General features: G+C 36.7%; 1 pseudogene; it reads right to left on the minus strand.

Annotated features, from left to right (window-relative positions):
• Positions 1-398: 398 nt before the first annotated feature.
• On the minus strand, positions 399-1,360 carry LOC129880738 (uncharacterized; annotated as a pseudogene).
• Positions 1,361-8,567: the final 7,207 nt, after the last annotated feature.

Below are 8,567 nucleotides of genomic sequence, written 5' to 3' on the forward strand. Positions count from 1 at the left end.
TTTACATGATGCTTTTATGCATAGTATACAAAGACTACTTCCTGCTCTTTGCTTCATTTACTAAAGGAAAATTCTGCTACAGGAAGTGATTTAAAACTCCTGTGTTACTGCTGATGGATACACTTATGACCAGAACACAATAGAGTCATGGCTCGCAGACAATTATAATTTACCAGTTACAAATTTACCAATACCACATAAGCACCTGCTTCCAATTTATACACTTCTCTCTGCTATCAGAGAGTGGAAATCAGGGAAACATTTGTTCATGGAGATTGTACTTCAACAAATTCTATTGAAGAACCAGATACTGCAGGAATTTAAAACTTCATCAGCATCGGTCGGATCGCCTTTGATAAAATCTAAGAAATGCCTTAAAAGTTATTTTTATCTTTTTGGGGATTGTTAGCAGATGCTTATTTTACATACTAGCAGATGCTTATAAACTATATATCATCGCTTGAGCAAATTTCATACTTAAACTATTGGGTGTTCACGAAGCTCCCTCAGGTCTCAATGACATTGTTCTCATATTAGAACACCCCTATTTTAAAAACAAAGAGAGCACTATAATAATACAAGTACACGAAGGGGATCACACAAACAAAATTGGGAACTTCATCTATTACAGCTACATGAAAGAGTAATTTTAACAAAAAGACTACAGTATGCTGTTTTTGGTCCTAAATTCTTTGACCTTTCACTAAGCGCTAGCCTGAGAAAGTAATTTGAACATTAAACTTGAAGATATACGATTCCAATAAAGCCTAATTTCATCACCAACGCCTAATCTGCGATCCTTGAACAATTTGATGCACGAAAGAGAGAAATCATCATCGTACAACTTCCTTAAGCAAACACTTCCACCTTCATACTTCTTAGGAGTATTCTCCTCAGTTGCATCCCACAAGTTAACAGGCACCTTGCACCCGCTCTCCAAACTTTCGGCCACTTCCAACTTTCAATATTGAAGAATGTAGTCAAACGTCTCAAAAAATAGAATTACCAGCTTTCCTACAACAATCTCGTCACGGGTAATCTTTTTCTTGATCTGCCACAAGTTTTTCAGATCGATCTTTGGGGGAGGGTATAAGTCCCTTATCTCAATTAGCTCTCGAGTCACTACATGTGGAGTGTTGTTAACCTTGCAAGCTTCTTCTTCATCTTTTGATTGAAAAAAATTGTAAAAGAAGGTCTTCTTCAAGCTAAGCAAAGGCTTTTGATCAGACATTGAAGAAACTATTACAACGATACAATTTTCTGAAAAATATTACACTGATAAAACGAGAGGCAGGAGCGCTTCAATTTATAACAGTAAAATCTAAACAAATTAGGTTTTAATTTCAATTGCAACTTTGAGAGGGAAACATAGAAAATTATTACTTTTGGTGTGAAATTGATGGTTCGAATAAAATTCATTTTTTTTTATTATTCTCTTTATCTTAATTTGTTTGTATTTTGACTTGATATGAAATTTAAAAAGATAAAGTTAACTTTTAAATTTCGTGGTCTTAATTGGCGTTTGACTATAAATTTTGAATCAGATTTAGAAAATTTGTGTTCAACTTTTATTTAACCATAAATCAGATTTTGAAAATTTGTCTTCAAAACATTTTCAAGTTCCAAAAACTGAAAATTGTATCTTCAATAGCTAAAATTTTCAAAGTTCAAAATTTGTTGTCAAACGGGAGCTAAAAATTAAAGATATGGTGGAATTTGGGGTGGCAATTGAGAGAGTTGGGTTAAAATTTGGACAGGTCAAAATGTGTCAAGACCCAACCCAAATTTACTCGGGTCAAAATGATAACAGGTCATACCCCAACCAGCCCAACTTGACCCAACTTCCTCCTCTAATTTAATTCCCAACAGACTCAGCCAACTTCCTCCAATTTAAAGGAGAAGGATGATTAAATACAAATATGACCAAAGACCCAGCCTGAATACAAAACAAACTCATTATAAATATATTATAGGAGAAACAGAAACTACATACAGCAACAAAAAACACTAAGAAATACTGCTAAAGCTCTGAAAGTGGTTTATTCTAATAAGAAATTCAATCCCGCAACAACACTAGATAGCAAAAAGAAGCTCTCCCAGCACCAAACCAAACAAAGTATTCTAGCCCAAATATATCAGCTCTCGGGTAGAACTTGATCACAGTCTTCTTTCAGTTTTCTCTTGATATTCCTCTTTAATTTTAATACGCAGGCATACATCTATTGAGAATGTAAGTATATTTCTACACATAGTTGGACCAGGTTCATTATGTATCTATACACATAGTTGTACCAGGTTCATTACGTCCACTAGTTAGTTATGCCTAGCTTGTTAGAGTTAGTTACAACTTTGTTATAGTTAGTTACAGCTCAGAGTAGTTATTAGTTTGTTAGAGCAATGCTATAAATACATATGTGTAGATACAATTTCACTTTGAGAAGTTTAATTCAACAGGATCAAGTTTGCTTTCCTTTCTCTCTTATGGGATTTCTCCCTTTCTGTGATTTCCACCATTGATGGTTATCAATGGCTACGTTTGATATGGTATCAGAGCAGGTTCCAGTCAGTGAGCTTGTTATGATTTTAGGTCCTTTTTCATTCTATTGATAGTTTGTTGTTTGCTGCTTTCATTGTTAAGCTTAGGGTTGTTAATAACAATTTCGTGTTACTTCCGCTGATTTTGCAATGGTTGTTATGTAACTCTATCATCCTCGTCTGATTCTTCCACCACCATTGATGTGAGTGACCCTCTGTGTGTACATCCTTCAGATAGTCCTGGATTGATACTTGTTCCTGTTCCTTTTGATGGAATGGGATATCGATCCTAGAGAAGGAGCATTCTGCGATCTCTCTCTGTGAAAAACAAATTAGGCTTTGTTAATGGCGATTGTGCAAAACCTGCTGCAAATTCTCCTAAATTGCAACTTTGGCAGAGATGCGATGACATGGTTGCGTCATGGATTCTAAACTCCCTCGCTAAAGAGATCGCAGGCAGTGTTGAATATGTGACTGATTCAGTTGAACTATGGAAAGAGCTAGAGGATCGATATGATCAAACTAATGGTGCAAAACTGTATCAAATCCAAAAGGAGATCAATGACTTGAATCAAGGTGTTCTGTACATCACTTCTTATTACAATAAGATGAAGAAATTATGGGAGGAACTTAGCAATCTGAATGAGTACAGAAACACTCGGAGGAATAATCAAGGCAATAATTCTAGATTCGACAAAGGGAAAAGGGTAGTAGCAAATGCTCATGGCCCATCCACTGATGTAATGCTTGGAAAGGATGAAGATACAGACAAAAAAAAATCAGTTTCTAAGTCTCACTAAGGAACAATATGGGCATGTGATGAATCTACTCCAACATTTTCATGGTGCGGAAGTCTCAAACAAAAACAATTCACAAGTGGAGCAGTGAACTTTGCAGGTGTTGTGGTTTGCACTTCTTCTATAGATTTTGACAAACCTTCTTGCAAACATTTTGAAAATAAAGCTGACTTGTGACTTCTAACCACATGACCTTTAACAAAACACTACTGACAAATCTGAAGATCCTACCATATCCCTTACTTGTTTCCCTTCCAAATGGATACAAGGTAAAAGTGACACAAATTGGTGATGTGATACTTACACCCAACATCATTCTACATAGTGTGTTGTTTGTACCCTCTTTTAAATATAATCTGATTTCTGTCCATTCCTTGGCAACACATCTCAAATGTGTTGTCTTTTACTGATACCTGTTGCTTGTATCAGGCCCCTTCACTGAGGAGGCCTCAGGTAATTGGTAGCAGCAGAGATGGACTCTACATCTTGTGCTCAAGATGCCTGAAAGATGGTTCTTCCGAGAGTTGCTCATCCATTTTTGATTCTCATGTTCCTTCCATTTCTGATAGTTCTTTCAAATCTTGTCATTTACAAACTACTGCACTGGATCCTATTTCAAGTAATAAAGGTGATTCACATTCTGTGAATTCTTGCTTATCTTATAGAAATAATGTAGATTTACTGTGGCATACTAGACCAAGACATACTCCTTTTGCCAAAATGAGGGGAATATCATCCATACTAGCGAAATTTTCCTAGAAACAACCCTTTCTATGTACAATATGCCCTATGGCAAGACAGACAAGACTTCCCTTCAACCAAAGTACTAGGACTTCTAGTAAGATTTTTGAACTCCTTCATGTAGATCTGTGGGGTCCTTATCATGTAGCCACTCATGACAACTACAAATACTTCTTAACTATGGTAAATGATCACAGTAGGTCCACTTGGACTCATCTCCTAAGCTGCAAAATCAATGCCTTACAGATCATCAAAACTTTCATTACCATGATTGAAAACCAGTTTTCTACTTCTGTTAAAACCATTAGATCAGACAATGGTTTAGAGTTCACTAGTAATGAGGCCTCATTTTTCTTCCAGTCAAAGGGTATAAACCATCAGAAAACTTGCCCATACACACCACAACAAAACAGTCTGGTAGAAAGAAAGCATAAATATCTCCTTGAAACAGGCCGAGCTTTACCTTTTTTAGTCTAAACGACGTACAAAGTACTGCAGGGAATGTGTACTAACAACCACACATATTATAAACAGACTTCCTACCAGTTACTTAAACAACAAATGCCCTTTTGAGGTCTTGTACAAGATAAAACCAAACTATTCATCTCGAAAGAGCTTTGGTTGTCTATGTTATCCAACCAGACCAAAGGTTCATAGAGACAAATTTGAGCCCAGAACCAAACCTCATGTCTTTGTAGGATACCCCTTTGGTACAAAAGGCTACAAGGTCCTATTTCTAGCTACCAAGAAAATACATGTTTCTAGAGATGTGATTTTTCATGAGAATGTGTTTCCCTTTGCATTGCCTTCACATAAAGGCACTTTTCCTTCAGTTTTGCATACTGTTCCTTTCATAGATACAACCACTAGGGTGAATGATGTTGTGGATTGTGATGTACTCACCTTCACCCTGGATCACACCTACCTGATAGTGATACAATTGCTCATCCTCACTCAAATCAGAAACCACCTTCTCCCTTCCCAAAATCTACTACTGAATCTTATTCAGATCAAGCACCAGTTTCTACTTCACCAGAACCCATTAGTTCTGTTAGAAAATCCCATAGAAATCATCAAGTTCCTAAGCATCTCAGTGATTACATTTACTCTTTGCCATCACTTAAAAACACCACTGCTACATCAACACTAACCCTTGCACTACAAACTCATATTTTACCCCTTAATGCCATTTTTTCAAATAACAGCCATGTTGCTCCTGAGACACTGAGTCCTAATAGTCAACTACTTGTCCAAAATGTTTGTCATGATATTGAGCCATCATCTTATGAAGAAGCATCACTTTATCCTGCCTGGCAAGCTGCAATGACACAAGAATTTGAAGCTCTCCATAACAATAAAACTTGGGATTTGGTTCCATTACCACTGGGTAAAAAGGCCATTGGCTGTAGATGGGTGTATAAGATAAAACATAAGGCAGATGGAAGTGTGGAGAGATACAAGGATAGACTGGTGGTGAAAGGGTACACACAACAAGAAGGCATATATTATACAGAAACTCTCTCCTGTTGTGAAGATGACAACAGTGAGAGCATTAGTTGCCATTGTAGTTAAGAGGGGTTAGGACATTTTCCAACTAGATGTTAATAATGTGTTCTTACATGGAGATCTACATGAGGAAGTTTATATGGAATTACCTCCTGGCCTTGAGATACCAGGTACTAACAGAGTATGTAAGTTGAACAAGTGATATGGCCTGAAACAGGCTAGTAGACAATGTTATGAAAAGTTATCAACTACTTTATTCTCAAAGGGCTATTGTCATTCCATGAGTGATTACTCACTGTTCCTAAAGAAAACCAAGCAATCCTCTATCTTTGTAGCATTATATGTGGATGATGTGATTATCACTAGGACTGATCCATCAGAAATTCACCACCTCAAACAGTTCCTTCATGATACTTTCAAAATCAAAGACCTTGGTAAACTTCATTACTTTCTAGGAATGGAGGTACTGTATAGAGATGGAGGTGTCATAATATCTCAAAGAAAGTTTGTCTTGGATCTCCTCAAAGAATATGGCTGCATTGAGTGCTCTAGTTTTTCCTCCCCACTTGATCCAAATGTTAAGTTGAAAGCCAAGGAAGGACCAACTATTCCTGATCCCATATTCTCCAAAAGTTAGTAGGAAAGCTGAATTTCCTTGTGAATACTAGATTGGATACAACTTATGGTGTTCAACACCTCATTCAGTTCATGCAAGACCCCAGAGAACCTCACTTGCAGGCTGCTTATCACTTGCTTAGATATCTCAAGAGTGATCCAACCTTGGGCATCTTTATGTCATCACAACCAGACTTCTCAGTCCATGCTTATTGTGATTCAGATTGGGCATCCTACCCTGATTCTAGGAAGTTTGTCTCTGGTTATCTTGTACTCTTGGGACAAACTCTTATCAGCTAGAAATCTAAGAAGCAAGAGACTATATCTTTATCTTTAGAAGAAGCAGAATATAGGTCATTAAGAAAAGTTGTTGGTGAACTTCTTTGGGTGGACAGACTCCTACAAGAACTGAATGTTCCTTTCTCCAGACCTATTGCAGTATATTGCGATAGCCAGTCTGCCTTACATATTGCAAAGAACCTAGTTTTTCATGAACGTACCAAACATATAGAAGTCGATTGTCATTTCGTTAGAGACAAGCTTCAAGATGGTCTTTATCCCTTCATCATGTTGTCACTATAGAACAATTGGCTGACCTTCTCACCAAAGCTCTCACTGGTATTAAGCAAAGCAGTATTATGTCCAAGTTGGTTGTGATAGCCTCACATTCCACTTGAGGGGGGGGGGGGGGTATTGAGAATGTAAGTGTATTTATACACATAGTTGGACCAGGTTCATTATGTATCTATACACATAGTTGGAACAGGTTCATTACGTCCACTAGTTAGTTATGCCTAGTTTGTTAGAGTTAGTTATTAGTTTGTTAGAGCAATGCTATAAATACACATGTGGAGATACAATTTCACTTTGAGAAGTTTAATTCAACAGGAGCAAGTTTGCTTTCCTTTGTCTCTTGTGGGACTTCTCCCTTTCTGTGATTTCCACCATTGATGGTTATCAATGGCTACGTTTGAGGAAAGAACTGTAGGCCGTCCTTCACATCTAGACCCTCAAACTGATTGTCCAGGTAAATTATAAATTATACCGTCTACTTCTTATAAGGAAAGCCCAAAAATTTAAAAGTATACTAACTACACATATTACATTCTTTTTTCATGTAGATTCTTTATCTTTTAGGTATGTGCTATTTTGGGTGATAATGTCTTGATATGCTACCATACATAATTATATGAATGGATTTATCTAAAAGTTGATTTAGTTGTAGAAAAGTGCATTGCTTTCATGGTTCATATCTTGGTTCCTTTACTTGTCACGCCTCGAGAGGGTATCCTAATCGTGGCAGACACTTGAAAACCATTACTGGTCTCTAAGTGAACCACTTTGTCCGATCACTCATTCAATCATTCGGTGGAAGACTCAATCCAATAATTAGGAGACGTTCAAGCGGGCTAACCAATCGATACTCAATGAAGGAATAGTTTTAAATAAACAATTTTAAAAGTCAACTCAACCTTCAAAATAATAGTTTTTGAAAAAACAGACTCAAAAGGGACATCAACTCCAATCTACTCAGTCTATGTCTATGAATCCTTTATCAACTATCAAGAAAGTGCCGAGACAAGCCCACGACTACCTCAAAAGAAACTACTTATAAGCAATAAATGAAATTATTATGATTCCTCCGAAAGCAAGGGGGACTCACCACTATCAGAAAGAAAATAAATCTTCAACGCAGCGCATGTTGATGATCTCTAGCACATGTATCGGTATCATAAAATGATGCAGACAAAATAGCGTCAGTATATGGAATGTACGAGTATGTAAAATAGCTGAAATGAAATACGATCATATAACTCAACTCAAGGGACTGGACTCTGAAGGTAGCTCAAATCAACTCAAGATGATATGTAAGTTTATAAATAAACAATGCTTTGAAAATAAACTCAGTAATATGCAACTTAGTAAAAATCATGACACTTACTATTAGGGAGTTTCTCTAACCGACAACCATCACTTATGAGCTAGTGATGATACAACGCTTTGCACTGTCGTTGCCTCAGCTATCCAATACCTTGCTAGAGTAAGGGATGATCAACCTCATTTAATCCACAATCAATCAAATTCCTCTTTTTGGGACTAGAGAGGCATAACCTCTATCCTACGCTGGCTACGCAGTTTATGGGATTTGAGTTGTTATTTACTTTTACCCAAATTGGTGCTCAATACTACTCCCAAAAGACTCAATATGCTCATATGCTAAATCAAATCATTATAATAAAATCATCTCGTCGAGTCTCATTGGACTCTTATCAAGCTCAATCTCATCTCAATCATCAACTCTTTCCTTTGAAACATGCTTTCAAACTATTTCATATCTCCTCAAAACTCTATCTGAAAAATAATAATTTATAC

This window comes from Solanum dulcamara, chromosome 2 (genome assembly GCF_947179165.1).
Source record: "Solanum dulcamara chromosome 2, daSolDulc1.2, whole genome shotgun sequence".
In the NCBI taxonomy this organism is placed as follows: domain Eukaryota; kingdom Viridiplantae; phylum Streptophyta; class Magnoliopsida; order Solanales; family Solanaceae; genus Solanum; species Solanum dulcamara.